Here is a 12,351-nt window from a genome sequence, read left to right as displayed (position 1 = left end):
AGAGCAGTGTGAAGTTATGTAGCTGTTCAGTGAGGTGAAAGGAAGCAAAAATTGAGAAAGTGTGTAGTTGAGGGAGCTAGAATGTATTCAGGAATAAATATAGAAAAAGCTGAAAAGAATCAGAAACAGGAAACTGAGGATGAGGAAGCTGCAAAGAAGACAGACACGGATGGTGATTCAGAGGATACATTTTAGGAGATTTTTTTGTCCTCAAGTTCACCTCCATGTGTGGCTCCAGCAAAGAATATAGATGGTGTTCTACACCACTAGTGCTACTGTGGCTATAGCCCCCTTTGATCTAAGTATGATTCCGATTGAAAAACCACTTCCAATTGTTCCTCCACCTTTTGTAGCAGCCACTATTGCTCTTAGTGCCACTGCTTCAATTGTGACTGTTCTTGCCCCAGTGTCACAGGTTGTGATGGTGAAGACTATGCAGGTTGCCATTGCACCAATAAATATTTTTCCAAACACTGTTGTTCAAGGTGCTGTAGAAGGAGTAGCTGCAACAGGGTTTATCCCAACATAGCAGAACAAATTACATGTTTTCATTGTTTTTGGGGCAGTGAAACTGCAGAATGACCACCATGCCAGAGAAAACTCCCAAGGCTGAGGGTCACTTTTTTTCTTTTCTTTCCATTGTCAAAACTAAACCCTTCCTATGTATTTTGTCTTTGAAAATAAAAATAAATAAAAAACAAACATTGAATGTCTGACGGACAGTTCCTTCATGTTGACAGAGCTGTCGGTCAAGTTTTCAGTGCATTGACCAGAACTGCCTTGACAGACAATCATGATTTTACAGAAGCCTAATGAGATATACAGGATTGCGTAGAAATTTCGAGCAATAAGCTACATAGTTGTCCCATGTTATCCTGTGGCACCAAATCCAGTAACAATATCTATGAGATGTCTCACACTGCTGAGTGGTTTACCACTGTGCATCTCTGTCAGGCCTTTGTTTCGTTTTCAGTGCATTAGTACAGCCAAATGATGTTCTCATTTATGTTCAGAGATAGAGTTTTGGCATGGTGCAGAGTCCCACAAGGTTATACAGAAAGTCCATCAATTTTTAATCAGCTCTTGAAAAATAATCAGGAGACTTTGCAGATGCCCTCTTGTTTAATACATTGATGGTCTATTTGTGGCATCAAGCAAGCAAGATGCTGGTTAACAGGACACAATTGTCCTTTTAACTGGGAATGGGTACAGGGTGTCCTGAGCAAATTGCAATACTATCAAAAATACGTCCTTTATTTAGGGCATTTCATTGAGAAAGTAATGAAAAAGGAATCACAACTAAGAATAGAGATGATTCTGAAGATGAATCCATCCAGAACCCAGAGAGGTCAGACGTCACTGTGAATGGTTGGCTTCTGTAGATAGTGGATGGCCAAGGATTTACTGAGGCTGACAACCAAAGACGTGCCTTATCCGCTACCATGGGATTAATGCTTGAAAGCTTTCCTACAATTGACATAGTCTCTGTCGTGTCCTGGTGCCAGGAATAGCTAATTACAGTAAAATGTTCACATTGTTTTGCAGTGAGAGGAAAGGCTGCGCTCTGTCAGTGCTAACTCAGATAGGTAGTGAATCCCAAAGACCTGTGGTATACTTTTTAGCACTTGACCCTGTTGCAGCAGAACTGCCTGGCTGCTTTAAAGCAGTGACGGCAGTTGGTGTCAGACTGGAGAGACACGAGCATAGTGATAGAAAATCTTCTCAGTCATGGTCCCTTATTCAATTGAAAATTTGCTCACTCATACAAAATACAGTTTTTGGCAAACAGCAGACTTACGAAGCATGAACAACAAATAATTGCTGTCACACTGAAAAGATGTCAGATGCTAAACCCAGCTACATTATTACCATTGCCTAAGAATGAAATTGAGGGGGGTGAAATTAAATAGGACTGTCTAGGTGTTACTGATTTATGCACCAAATCAAGGCCAGAAATTAAGATGAACCTCTCGATGAGCCCCACTATGTAATCAGTGGGGATGGCTCATGCTTAAGAGGGAATGAAGGAACTTTGAGAGCAGCTTATGCAGTTTGCACAATTTAAGAAGTGGTAGAAGTCTCTCAGATTCAAGGTGTCAAATTAGCAGAATTAATTGCCCTTGTAAAAGCCTACTGTCTTTCAGCTCAATTCAGAGTGACAGAATCAATATTGCTTTGGCATGGTCCATGAAACTTATGGTCACAGAGGGGATTTGACCTCATCAGGTTCCCTGATTTAAAATAAAATTGTCACTGTGTAATGAGACTACTGGAAGCTTTGTGAATATCTCAAGAAAAATCAGTTAAATGTGAGGCTCACAGAAGTAGCAACAGTTATGTCACTGTGGGAAATTGCTTTGCTAATGCACTTGCACAGTATTGTGCATTTGTGGTGTGCACATTTTCCTAGAATATGCAAATGAATACTGATTAAGCCACTACTTTTTCCATTGTGAACGTCAGTAACTGATTCTTGGGAAGAAATCTAAAGATTATAGGAAGAGGTTTCACAGGCAGAACAAGCAAGGATGGATCAGAGCACAATGTTTTAAAAATGCAAATGACAGTTGGATTTCATCAGATGGAAGACCAGTGTTGCCAGACAATTGTTTCCCATGACAACATTTCCATGGTCCTGTATACAGTGGAAGGGGTGCTATGGTTATGCTGTATAGACAGAATTGGTTCAATCCCAGATTCATAGTCTTAGCTGAAGTACTGCGTCATAGATTCTTTACGTGCAAATAAGTGAATGTAGGAAGGAAAACACGTGTAACACTTAGCCACATTGGGAGATCAGAAGCAGTTGGATTTTACAGAAATTATGGTTTACAATGGACTGAGATGTATACTAGTTACAGCATGCATTTTCTCTCAATGAGTTGAACCATACCCAACACAGAGGAATACCAGTCTCACAGTGGATGAGCTTCTGTTATAAGAACTCAAACTGAGGATCGTATTTCAGGTTTCTCTAGAGTCAGACCAAGAGACCCTTTACAATATTGAGGTCCTTAGAATGCTGTGTTCGGCTCTTCGGGTGTACATAGACGGCACTGCAGCAGTTGTTCCGAGGCTTCACGGAAACTGGTGTATGCAATCGTAATATTAAAGTCTCAATTGGCCAAGGTTTGTGTATCCTCTTCATTGAAATGGCCTGATGCTTTACCAATGGTTGTGATGAGTTTTCGAAGAACCTGACAGGAGAACAGTTTTCTCGCTTCTAAAATCCTCATGGATCGTGCTAAGAGACGGTCTGCTGTGTCTGCAAATGCGCCTGTAAATATCACAGTTAACATGATACTTGATTACTGCAAAAGATTAGCGGATGTGATATTTTCTGTTTCTCGCCAAGTTGGAGAGATCACTGGCAGTCAACATCAGGCGCAGTGCCACAACTTTAACCCAGGTGACTGGGTTTTGCTGAAGAAGCATGTACGAAAATTCTGCTTGGAGCCAAGGTGGAAAGGCCCTTACCAGGGCAAACAGATTTCAAAACACTGCTATCAAATAAGCTGGGATACTTAATTTGGTGCATGTGTTATTCACTCAAATAGTAAGGTCCAAATCATGTATAAAGTAGTGTTCTCTGAGCCAAATCTGAGATCTCCTGTACCTGCCTGTCGAGAATAAACCAGAGGGTGGGATGAAGTATCACAAAATCCTACACCAGTGAAAATTCCTGACATTTTGCAAAGTAATGTGGAAACACACACTGAAGCGGAAGAAATAAGAACTGAAAGAATCTACTGAAGAGTAATCAAATGATCTGGATGAAGGAAAAATTATGAGAAGAGAAAGACTCCTCTTCCGCCCACCCCCATGGAGATCTCAATGGCCAAATGGTGAGATCAATTGTATCAGTTAAACAAATACCACAAAGCATTATTGAAGAAACACAATCTATTGACATAAGCAAAAAAGAAGAAGATCAGACTTCAAGGAGATGAAAAGTGGCTTGTCAAAGTTATGGTGCACCTGAATTAACCTACTATGCAGAGAATTTGTCAAATGCATCGTCAAAATCATAATTAACTGAGATTAGAGGTATCTGAACCTCAATGATATTCCACACTTAGAAACAGCATTGATCAAAATGATTTCTATAAAAATACTACAATAAAGGACTTGACCATCACTATGTAGTGAATACAAAAACCAAATTAATTGAAAAGACACCTTTTGTACTGTGTTAAAACCTTTGAAAGAAGACTAAAATAAATGAAATGGACAATGAATAATTAATGAAAATAAATAAAAAGAATTAAGAAAATATCTCTAGGGCCAAGGTTGCAGTAGAAGAGTAGGAATAACATGTAGAAAAACAGAGTAGGGCTGGGGATGTGCCGTGAAGCTTTCTGAATACAAGCTTAATGAAATAACTGCAAGTGATAAATCAAGAAGCTTTGCACAAGTGGAATTCAACGCAGAATATTGATCTGCCAGCTGCTATTTTTTTTTTAACTTAAGGTCTGACTGCAGACAAACATGTGTATCCTTATCTTGCAAAATAAGGAGAAACACTTAGGTCTACATCTGTACCTACAAAGACATTGTACACAAAATAGTTAAGATAAAACGAAAGGCTTCATTTAAAGATTATTCAAGAGAAGAGTTGAACTAATGTTTCTTCTAAATTAGTTCAGAAGTATATACAAACACTTTAAATACTAAGGACTCTTACATTTTCGCACATCTACCTTCTTCAAAATGCGTAGGATGTGACATATCGCCATATGCAATTGTCATGTGCAATTTCATGTGGTATTTTGCGTAGTTTATTTGATAGGCAACAGTGTTTTGAATATTTGTTTTGCAATTAGGACATAATTATTTCTAAAGTCCACCTTCAAAAAAGAGTAAATCCTCATTCATCATCATCATCATCTAACTTTATTTCGGTAAGTAAAAAAACATACCATAAAAGTACAATACACATCAAGGAGAAAAAAAAAGTAAATGATTAATAATATAATGAACCCATATCTATATCCTATAGAGTAAAATCTAAAATCACGCATCCAATTTGATAAATATACATAAATAAATCTAAAAATTAACTCCCCGAAAGAAAGAAATTTCCACTGATAAAACTGTCTAGACAGATGAATCACATTTTAAAATTCTCACAACATAAAACAATATTGATTATTCCATGGATCAATAAATAATCAATAATATTAAAAAACAATATCTATATCCTATAAAACAGAATCTACAATCATGCATCCAAATTCAATAAATATACGTAGATAAAACAAACTGCTAATCTCAACCGCCAGATTGACTCAAGAAATTTTGCCACTGGTAAAACTATCTGGATGGACGGACGGACCGCATCTTAAAATTCTCTCAGCATGGAAACTAGATCTAACACCTATTCGTTTGCAAAGCGGGATGAGCCAAAATGCTCTTTGTTTGTGATACGCATGACAGTGAAAAAAAACATGTAAACCAGTCTCTTCACTTTTACAGCCCATCGGGCATAATTTAGATCTGTTAGTTTAGCTGGACCATTTGTACGTTAAGCAGCACAAGGGGAGAGACCCAATCCTGAACCTAATAAAAAGGGCACGAGCAAATGGTGATAATGCTGCATCCATAAAAGGCTCAAATTCATAATGGCATTTGACAGATAAGAAATTGTCAGACATAGACAATGGAATAGAACCAGCAAATTGGCCAACCTCAACATTATGCCAGAAAGCATCCTTTAACAGCTGTGCAGCGTTTTTAGGAATGGAGATAGGATCCTGCCAATAGGACCCTAAGCCGAGCTGGGAAAAAGATTGTTCGACAAAGGCGCACCATTTGATTTTGATAATAGAATCACGGCCCACCAAATTAAGAAGCCCACAGCGAAAAGGAATTAGGGCATCCGTTGTCCATAACCGAATCCAAAACAACAGAGGCCTTAAAGCAGCAATCTGTGAAACTGAAAAGAGGTTTAGGTCCAGTCGAATAGGCAGAGATGGAGTGCTCGATGGGACCTTTAGCAACATTTTTAGAAACTGATTTTCTGCCCTTGCCAAATTCGCCAAGTTTCAGTGGCCCCAGAGTTTGGCGCCATATAAGGCGCCCCCCCTGGCTTGACATTTATATATTTCAAGGGCAGGGGACATTGCAAATTTGGGGGATCTGGAGGCAAATCTAACAATGCCACCCACCCTCTGCTTCAGGCATAATAAAGATTTTTGGCGTTGAGCATGCTATAAATGTGAATCTTCCACTTTGATGCCTAAATATTCAAAGGAGCCCACCCTTTCTAAAGGAACACCATCTAAATGTACAGGCCTTTTCATTTTATGCCTAATGTCCCCAAGGACCATATATTTTGTTTTTGCTGAATTAATTGATAGCCCACGGTCAGTACAAAACTCCAGAAATCTGGAGAACAATCTAGAAAGGCCCATGGCAGTACGTGATAGTAATAAAGTATCGTCTGCAAATAAGAGACAAGGGAGCTTCTGCCCACCCAAGTTAGGGGCATCGCTTTGGCAATCTAAAAGGTATGGCAAACAAGCATTAATAAACAAAAGAAACAAGGTGGGTGCCAAAACGCACCCTTGCCTCGCACCACGTGCAGTTGGAAAAGCTAGAGTCAGGTCGCCAGTGGCACCCCAGCGGACTTTAGCACAGTTGTCAGAATAGAGATCCTTGATAATATTAATCATAGAACCCGGAACACCAGTAGTACTGAGGACCTCCCAGAGCTTGGCACGCGGGACAAGGTCAAACGCAGATTTCAAGTCGACAAAGGCCACAAATAAGTGGCCTTTATCTGCGTCTACGATCTTCCACTTGATGGTAATAAATCGGAAGATCTGATCGATGGTACTGACCTTGTCCCTAAATCCCGCCTGAAGATGACTTAAGACCTGGTTTTTCGTTATCCAGTGTTTTAGTCAAGCTAGCAACTGGTACGAAAAGATTTTCTGCAAGTTATCAAGTAAACTAATGGGTCTGTAATTCCCGGGGGAACTCTTGTCTCCTTTTTTATGAATGGGGACAATAATTGCCATCTTCCACGAGACCGGATAAGATCGAGTTGTCATGGCAGTGTTTGATACCCTATTGATGTACCGGGTCCATACAGAAAGATCTGATTTATACAGATCCGAAGGAATGCCATCTTGGCCAGGGGCCATACGACATCTTTGAGCGCAGATTGCCAACTCTGTTTCTTTTAAGGTAAAGGGCGGCATTTCAGGCTGGCACAATGCAAAATCTATGAGAGTGTCATCAAAATCTGACTGGGAGCCATACAGTTCCCCAAAATAGGAGAACCAAGTTCCTGAATCAATATGACATTCAGGAGAAGCTGACAGGGCAGAATCACTACGCGAAACCAATGTCCAAAAGAGCTTGGCATCGCGATTACTAGCAGGCTCCGCCAGACACTCCCATAAGTGATCCTCATATTTGAGTTTCGATAACTTGCAAACAGACGTGTAATTCCTTCTCGCCTGTATAATGACATCCCGTTTTTTTTACTTTAAGGCTTCAGATAAAAGATGTTTGGCCACCCGGCATTTTTTGTCGAACCATTTACATTTGGATGCAGAAGATTCTAATTGAGTTTTAAAAGGCTTGGTAAAAAGTTCCTTAAGTTCCGCAAAGAAAACTGCATGGGAAGACATGATTTCTGAAAGAGATAATACGATGGAATCCTCAAAAAGCTGTTGACAGGACACCATAGCGCCAAGCTTGTTATTCAACAAATTAGATTCCAGAAACGAGGGCCACTTAGTGGACAGTTCCAGCAAATGATTAGATTCAACCGTAACAGTGGGCAGATCAGACACTGAAACTAGGGCTGTCTTATATGCAATTTGCAAAGGGGCATGATCACTAGTACGGGGAAGACCCACCTCTACATTAATTATGAAATGCCAAACTCTTAAATCTACAATAACATAATCCAAAAAACTACTATAGTGTCCTCTTAAAAAGGTGGGCCTAGCAGGGTTTTCGTTTGGAAAACGGCCATTTCCAAAACAAAGGCCGTATGTAAGTGCAAGGTCTATTATCTGAGACGCCCTAGGGGAGGGAATAAGTGGCGTAGGTTGAGATAAAATCGGAGGAACATTCCACACTTCATCTTCAGCCTGAGTGGACTCGACAAAAGCTGAGCCAAGTTCAATTTGAACATTGAGATCACCTGCAATGATGATACAATATTTAGAGTGAAATTCAGATAAAAAATTATGCAGAAGATGGATAGTGTCAGACTGCTGATTAATAGGGCCTGGTCGGTTATAGATATTAATGCATAGTACAGGGGTACCAGATTTTGGCTGTATTGTTATGGCTAAAATGTCACAAGAGTCAACAGCAATTTCCTTTACCTTACCCATCTCTGACAGCTTGACCCAAGTACAAAGGCCCCCAACCGCCCTTCCCCTAGAGGACTGGATTGCCTTTTTTGTAAATGAACAGTAGCCTTGCCTGTACACGCCATCCGTTGCCCAAGTTTCCTGAAACATGCAGATGGAATAGGATTCAACATAATCCCCCCCACTCGGGATCAACCAATTTGCTCTTAATACCTGACACGTTCCAGGACAATAAATTCCCTAAAGGAGATGAAGTGGTGCAAGTGAGCGTGCCAGAATCAACGACCGGAACTGGAATAGGAATTAATGTAGGAATACAAAATAAGGCACTTTAAATGGGACCACCTAGGCTGGTTGAAGAGCTTGGAGGTAGCTCGTATGGAACACTAGAATTACAGGAATTAAGGGGGCGTAGTCAATCCACATCAGATGTAGCCCCTAAAAAAATGGGGTCTTGAGTATCAACACCTTTAGGATTGTGGACCAAAGCAGCCCCATCAACAGGAAAAGACAGCAAACCAGACATAGCAGCAGAAACTGGAACGTTACAGGGATTTTTCTTGGACCTAAAAGGATGAGCGGGCAAGATCTTGTGGCCAGCAACAGGCAAACGTTCACTAAAATATATATCCAAGTCAGTTCTTAGCATGTTGCGGGCGTCCATCTGCAAAAGTCCCCTAACTAGCTCAGAATTAACAAGAATAATTTTAATGATATCACGTCCACCCGGACAGCTGCGTACACGAGAAGAAAAAACAATGTCAGAATGGATAATAGAGGCACAGCCCCTAGTGTGGCGGATCCAATATGACACCTTGTTGATAAGAGAGGAAGTATCTTCTCTGGTATGAGATGTGAGAGCAGGGACATTGCACAAATAGATACAATTAGGATTAGGCACATGAGCGGAATGGGCCACTATTTGGTCAGAGCTAGAGAAAGGAGAAATTGAATGTACTGCCGAAATGGCCAAATGTTTCCCATGAGATGGCTTATTGGCGGGGCCCTTGTTAAGATCCCCAAATGATGAAGAGATAACTGGCAAAGCAACTGGATCCAGAGAACAGGAAGATTGTGCTGGCACTGGAATCGAAGTAGACTGGAGAGATGAGGCAGTTTTTTTAAGTAGTTTGAGGACCTCAAACAGTAGGCCCTTCAACTCCCCAACTTCTCGTTTTAAACTGGAGACTATTGTTAGCACATCTTCTCCTGGAGGATCACAAAGAGTGATAAGAGGTGGAGGAATCAAAGGTTGTTTATCCCCCACCAAATCAGAGCGGTCCAAAATGGAAAACCGATTAGCACAAGGAATGCCACAAAGGATAGGATCAAGAAGAGTAGCATCCGAATTATCCACTGGACCGAATGGAGAAGGGGATTTAGGCAAACAACTGCCTAGAAAAGGCAGGAGCTTGCACAGAAGTTATCAAAGGGTGGGCATCAGTAGAAATGTTAGGGCCTGTTGTTTGAAACCTGGCACTCTGCTTCCGTTTCTGTCTCTTGCAGGAGTTACCCTCCTTTTCTTTAAGAATAGATTCCACTTCCTCGATTAAATTATTGATTTCTCTGGAGACACAGTTTGAGTGGGCTTGCGTTACTCTATTGAGTTTTAAAAGTTTTGGATTTAACCACTGCAGGATCAGGACTGGTACGCGCTTTACGCTTCCCCATATTTAAAAAAGAAAATAAAAGAGGGGAGGCTCTCACTAAACCCCTAAAAAGCACAAGGGAAAATCAAAAAGCAAGGGGTATGGCCCAGCCCAGCCTCTTCCGGCCACTGACGGGCAAAGGACGGGTGCGCTGTGTGATTTTTAAAGGGGTCTTAGCCCCGCCCCCAGGGGTCCGGCAGCAGTCCTTCCTCCGATGTGTACAAAAGTGCGTCCCGCGCTGTGTGATTTTTAAAGGGGTCTTAGCCCCGTCCCCAGGGATCCGGCAGCAGTCCTTCCTCCGATGTATGGAATTCAAATCCGGAAATGGCTGGGTTTGTGGCTTGAACTGGTGCCTCAACTCCGTCCCTCAACAAGCCTTTGTTCAGTTTTTAAACACATTGTCTTTCCTGGCTCCAAGTTAGAAAGGCTTTCAGTCAGAAGAAGCTTGAGTGTAGCCCCTTATTTGGTGGTTATGCAAGCAGCGTACTTGCAGAGACGTTTGTGTCCCATGAAGTTTATATTTCACACGATGGGGCTGAGGCGTCTCCGGCGCTCAGGGTGGCCCATTCAGCAGCGCGGACCCAGGACGATGCGGGCTGGGGCTTCCCCAAGCACCGCTCGCTGAGCTGATCGAGGCCGGCTCCGGCAGACGCGGCGAGGCTGTGAGGCGAGAACCGGGCTCGGAGGCCTCCTGCGAGCCGGGGGCCGCGCACGGCCCGGAGGGTCTCGCTGGCTGTCCTCGGACCCCTGCGCTGCGGCCCCAGGGCCCGGACGGGTGTCTCCCGCTCGGACGCTGTCAGACGCCCGGTACCACGGGGGTCGGCTGAGGCGCGGGGCCCTGCCGCGGGGAGCCCTGCGCCTGATTTGGCGCCAACGGAGCGGAGGATGCGTCACCACACCAAATCCTCATTCATATGCAAAGGATATGGAAATTGCATGGTATTTATTTAAAACGCCCAGAGTCAGACTATGTTAAGACATGCAAAAAACCTATCCTGCTTAATGCAACCATTAGAAAAGACATTCATGTTAGCATTAGAGGAAAGTAGAGTAGTAGAAATAAGGAAGGTGTTTTAAAAAAAATGTTTGAAAGAAAGAACATTGTTAGAAATGAGGTCTCTGGTTGGCAGTCAGTTTGCACTCTGTCCAAGCAGGGACCCTCACTCTAGTCAGTGCAATGGAGATACACACTTCGATAACCCCTGCTCACCCCCTTGGCAGCTTGGCACAAGCATTTGAATTATCTCAAAGGCAATGTGTAAAGTATTTGTACCAACACACACAGTAATACAGTGAAAACACTACAAAATGGACACCACACCTATCGTCAATGTTTATTAAAGTCGAACAAGACCAAAAATGACAAAAATCCAACATACACAAGTCAAGATATGATTTTCGAAAGTAAAGTGTATTACTCCATAGAAGACCATGGAAATGTTCTTGCACAAAGTACCTGGTTTGCATCAAAAATAAAGCCACCTGGGTGAGCGTGTGTCGAAAGTCAGCAATGCATCGTTTTCTCACTTGCAAGTGAGGCCATGCATCATTTTCCGGATGGGCCACCTCTGGTCCGTTCAGGATTTCTTTGATTTTGACACCGAGTGATGATGCATGAGAAATCCGGCAGCACGGTGATTGAAAACGGTGCGATGTGGGATTTGCTGCGTTTTTTGGCAACCGCAAGCGGGTGTTTTGTGTTATTTCTCTAGCTGCGTTGCAGATGGTGTGTCAAAATTTTCCCTGCACGGCTTCCTGCAAGTGGATTTCAGTCCTTGCACCTTTCATGGGCCTAGGGACTGGATAGGGCACCACTTGGTAGGGCAGGAGTCTCAGAGAGTCAAGGTGCTGGCGGAGGAAGTCTTTGATGGCCCTGAGACTTCAAAACGGGAGGAAAGCTCAGTCCAAGCCCTTGGGGAGTCCAGTCTTTGTCCTCTTTCAGGCAGAAGTAGTAACAGCAGGCCAACCCAACCCAGCCCAGCAAAGCACAGTTACAGGCAAAGGAGCAGTACTCCTCCTCCAGTTCTTCAGCTCCGCTCCTTGGCAGAGGTTCCTCTTGGTTCCAGAAGTGATCTAAAAATCTGGGGCTTTGGGTCCACTACTTATATCCCTTTCTGCCTTTCTCAGGCCTGGCCGCAGACACATACCAGGGGGTTAGAGACTGCATTGTGTGAGGGTAAGCATAGCCAATTCAGGTGTAAGTGACCACTTCTCCCTCCACTCTAGCCTAGATGGCCCATCAGGATATGCAGGCTAAACTCAAGCTCCCTTTGTGTCACTGTTTAGTGGAGATTCACAACCAGCCCAACTGTCAGTCTGAGCCAGACAGGGAATACACAAGCAAACAGAATCACTGAATAGTTTAA

The sequence above is a fragment of the Pleurodeles waltl genome, chromosome 12, assembly GCF_031143425.1.
Source record: "Pleurodeles waltl isolate 20211129_DDA chromosome 12, aPleWal1.hap1.20221129, whole genome shotgun sequence".
Lineage (NCBI taxonomy): Eukaryota > Metazoa > Chordata > Amphibia > Caudata > Salamandridae > Pleurodeles > Pleurodeles waltl.
This window is presented reverse-complemented; position numbering follows the sequence as displayed.